The sequence below is a fragment of the Tenrec ecaudatus genome, chromosome X (assembly GCF_050624435.1).
Source record: "Tenrec ecaudatus isolate mTenEca1 chromosome X, mTenEca1.hap1, whole genome shotgun sequence".
NCBI classification, from domain to species: domain Eukaryota; kingdom Metazoa; phylum Chordata; class Mammalia; order Afrosoricida; family Tenrecidae; genus Tenrec; species Tenrec ecaudatus.
The window spans coordinates 17,818,065-17,822,628 of record NC_134548.1 but is presented as its reverse complement, the minus strand read 5'-3'; the positions used below and the strand labels follow the sequence as shown (position 1 = coordinate 17,822,628).

At 41.0% G+C, this 4,564-nt stretch overlaps 1 pseudogene; it reads left to right on the top strand.

Moving 5' to 3' along the window:
* The first annotated feature begins 3,181 nt into the window (after positions 1-3,181).
* LOC142433182 (ferritin heavy chain pseudogene) lies at positions 3,182-4,013 on the top strand (annotated as a pseudogene).
* Positions 4,014-4,564: the final 551 nt, after the last annotated feature.

The window sequence follows — 4,564 nt, the reverse complement described above, 5'->3', positions numbered from 1 at the left end:
GATTACAAAGGAAAGCAATTATTCTGATATACAACTAATTAAAACATGTATAAAATGAGGTTGAGATATACTGATATAGTATTTCTTAATTAATTCATAAAAAATACCTACATCTAATAGTGGGTCTGTAAACTGTCATAATTTCAATTAGTAATGAGCATAAACAATGTTTGAAATGTCTGTAACCACTGTAATATGATATGAATATATATGTGATTTCTGTTGATGACAATCACAGGTATAGCTAATGCTAGTATGTTTCATGCTTACGTTCATATTTGAAACGAATGCTACATTTTATTAAGACCTTTATAAAATTAAAGATCTCATGACCTGTTTTTGTTTACAAGCCCCTTAAATATTATTCACAGATCCCCACTAGCCAGCATAGATATAATTTCAGATTTCTAGTTGCCTAGTAGTAATGAAAATTCTGAGGTAACTCATAAGAGTAGAAAAACTTCATGGTGGTGTTGTGCAACCTCACTCGCTTATTGCCATGGAGTCAAAGCTGACTCATAGTCATATCCTAGGGGTTTCTGAGACTGTAACTGTTGACAGGAGTAGATGTGCAATCTTTCTCCGGCGGAGCTGCTGGTGATTTCGAACACAACCAAAGTATAACTACTATACCACCAGGGCTTCTTGTCTGTTTTCCAGTCAATTCAAATGAAAAAGTTAAATAATGTGGTTCTGAAGTTAAGAATAATCAAATCTTGTTTGAAATCCTGATTTTTCTCTCTTTTTTTCCATTAGAAAACAAAGTATATCTTTAGGGGAGAATACACCCACAATTCTCCAAAATTAATATCAACAACCTAACTTTTATATCCAAGACATCATTAATTTACATATATTATGGCATGAATTCATAGGGAATAGGTTTCTGTAGCCCAGGCTCCTTCCAATTATCTCTCACAAAGCGTGCCTGTCTGGGTGAAGTAGTCAGTCTGTCCCCTTGGCTAGGCCCAGGTACTTTTCTCTCCTGTTTCCTTTTTTCCTATTCATTTTCTTATATGCATTTCAGGGAGCTATCTCAGTTTTAGAATGTTTAATATGCTCATTACACCCATGAATTGTCTTAGCAAGAATCTTGGCCTTAACTTGTTTGTGTGCAAGTAATTATATCTATATGTTAAGAATCAAAGCTGCAAGTGGACATTAGGCCTCAACTGAAGTACTCTCTTAACACAAGAACACTTTGTTCTAACAATCCGGCACTCTGTGATGCTTACCTTAACAACATGATCGCTGCAGACAAAATGGGTGCATGAGAAAATGTGGTGAAGAAAGCTGATGGTGCCCGGCTAACAAAAGATATAGCATCTGGGCTATATAAAGGCTTGAAGATAAACAAGCAGCCATCTAGTTGAGAAGCAACAAAACTCACATTGAACAAGCACACCAGTCTGTGTGATCATGAAGTGTTGATGGGATCAGGTACTAGGCATCTAAGACCCAGAATAAAACCATACCCAGTGTGAATGGTGGGGGGGACAGTATGGAGTGGAGACCCCATGCTCATCTGTAGACTATTGGACATCCCCTCACAGAGGGGTCACTGGGAAGAGATGAGGCAATCAGGGTGCAGTATATCACTGATGAAACACACAAGCTCTTTGGTGCTTCCTTCACCCCACTATCACAACCTCAATTCTACCTTACTAGTCGAATTCAATCAGAGCATGCACACTGCTACAGATAAGAGCTTTCAAGACAGAGAATCCGGTATAGATAGACCCCTCAGGGCCAACAAGGAGAGTAGAGATACTAGGAGGATTAGGGGAGGGTGGGGGAAGAAAGGAGGAATCGACAAATAATGGAAAAGTGGGTGAGGGACGACGGAGGACATTGTAAGATATGGAAAAAGTAATCTATAACTTATCAAGGGTTTGTGAGGGAGGGTGGACTGAGGAGGGAGGGAGGGGGAAGAAATGGGGAGCTGATATCAGGGGCTCAAGTGGGAAGAGAATGCTTTGAAAATGATGATGGCAGCATATGTGCAAATGTGCTTGACACATTGGAGGAATGTATGGATTGTGATAAGAGATGTTAGAGCCCTCAATAAAAGTATTTTAATATAAAGAATGCCAACAGCATGCTGTATAACATTGTAAACTCTATGGTTCTGCCATGGTAATATTTATGGGGCATTCCTTTTTGAACAGTGTCACTTCCCTTGATGCATACAAGATCACCTTTCTTGTAAATTTGCATGTTTGTTGTCAAAGGAACCATTTCTGATTTTCTCAAAGACCCAGATAGCACATATCAGGTGCTCTGACTTTTTCCCTTTGGTTTCAACATTAGCACATTGCTGCAAATGGCCGTTCTACTCAAAAGAACTGATTTTGTTTCTTACATTCAGTGTGATGTTGGGTTGGTTAGCAAGCCTCTATAAATCTCAATTGCCTCATGCATAAATGAGAAATATTACCAAGACCTATCTCAAAGTTGTCCTGAAGGTTAAATGAAATAATCTACATAATGCACTTAGAATAATATCTAGAAAATGGTGAATATTTGTTGTCGTGTTGCTAACAGTGACAACAAAGGGAAAAGTACAGTAGAACCCTGGTGCTTGATCACATCAGTACTTGACATAATCAGATTTCCACGTGAAATGTCGAGAAAATTTTGCATCAGAGCTCGAACAAAACATCAGAATCTGACCCGATGCACATTTTTGTAAACAAAAGCAGTTAGTGTCTTGGTCACTCAGCATTAGTTGGCATTGTTAGTGTGCATCGTTTAAACCTTTTGCGGCTGTGTTCCAAGTCTTTTGCTATAATTTTCTTAGTTTTGTGGCTTTCTGTACTCGTTTTAGATAAAAAACGTGGGTCCTAAGATAAAATTTTTGAAAAAAGTCATCATGACAAGGAACTGGTTAACCATGTTATTGATATTGTTGATAATTTAGAAAGCAGTTAAGGAAATGCCAACAGCAGACCACATTAGACAGAATATGTTTTTAGAGAAACCCAACCATGTCATAGTGACAAAAGGCAAAGAAGGGTGGGGGGAAACTCCTGAAAAGCCGCTACCAGTTGATTTTATGGAAAGGCATTCCCCTCCCAAACAATGACTGTCTCCATCCCTCCTCTCCACCTCCCTGTCCACAGATCCAGATCCTCACCACTCTCAAGGGATGGGCCATACTGTAGTTTTAAAAACTTTTAAAATGGCACGTTCTTCTCAGAGCCACCACGGTGTCCTGCTTCAACAGTGCTTGAATGGAACCCAGGGCTCGCCAACCTCCCCCGCCCACCTGCCGCCCAGCCCGCCGCCCAGCACCTCCTCTCCGCCACACTCTGGACGCCCCCAGGCCTCCACCGCCGCCACGACCAAGTCTCCCTCACAGGTGCGCCAGAACTACAACCAGAACTCTTAGGCCGCCATCAACCGCCAGATCAACCTGGAGCTCTATGCGTCCTATGTCTACCTGTCCATGTCTTACTACTTCGACCGGGATGACGTGGCTCTGAAGAACTTTGCCAAATACTTTCTGCACCAGTCTCACGAGAAGAGAGAGCACTCCGAGAAATTGATGAAGCTGCAGAACCAAAGAGGGGGCTGGATCTTCCTCCAGGATATCAAGAAACCAGACTGTGACAACTGGAAGTGCGGGCTCAAGGCCATGGAGTGTGCCCTGAACCTGGAAAAGAACGTCCACCAGTCCCTGCTGGATCTGCACCAACTGGCCACGGAAAAGAACGACCCCCATCTCTTTGACTTCATCGAGACACATTACCCGGATGAGCAGGTGAAATCCATCAAACAGCTAGGCGACTACGTCACCAACCTGCGCAAGATTCCGGCCTGGCCGAGTATCTCTTCGACAAGCATACCCTGGGAGACAGTGATGGAGAGAGCTAAACGGCAGCCCGGCCTTCCCCAAGTCACCAAGGCAGCGCATGCATGTTGGGTAGACCTGTCTCTTTTCTAGAAATTGTACCCAGGCATCCACTTACATTCTTCCATTTGTACCTTTCCTTCAGATAAAGTCTAAAGTCATTTGAAAAAAAAACTTTTAAAATGTTGTGTTTCTTATTTAAATTACATTATTTAACTCTGAACTTATTGACTTTGAAATATCTGTGTCATGTTTTGTATACAAAGGCAAGGTTAGGGTAAAAATCCATTTTCAGTTATTTCTTATGGGAAAAATTGAGTCGAGTCAGAACTCGACGCTCCTTCTAGAACAGTTTAGCGTTGAGGCCCAGGGTTCTACTGTAACTCTTCCCTTTTCCCTCCCACAAACTGCATCTTAACTCAGCAAGAGGAAGATTGGGAGCTCTTTTTGTTGCATTCATGAGTGATGAAAATTGTGGATACTTAAAGAACTTTGTCTCAGTCTATTTATATTAATATCTGTTACTGTTCTTTATCAAGAACATCAAATAAGCATAAGGGACACCATTAAAATGATCATCCTTTCCTTATTTAATTCATTCAATATATTTTGAGCATGTAACATCTCTTTGATAGTTACAATATTAGGTGCTATGCATAGCTAGTTGATGGGTGGGTAGTGATCGAACTGGATATGATCTCTATCTTGTGG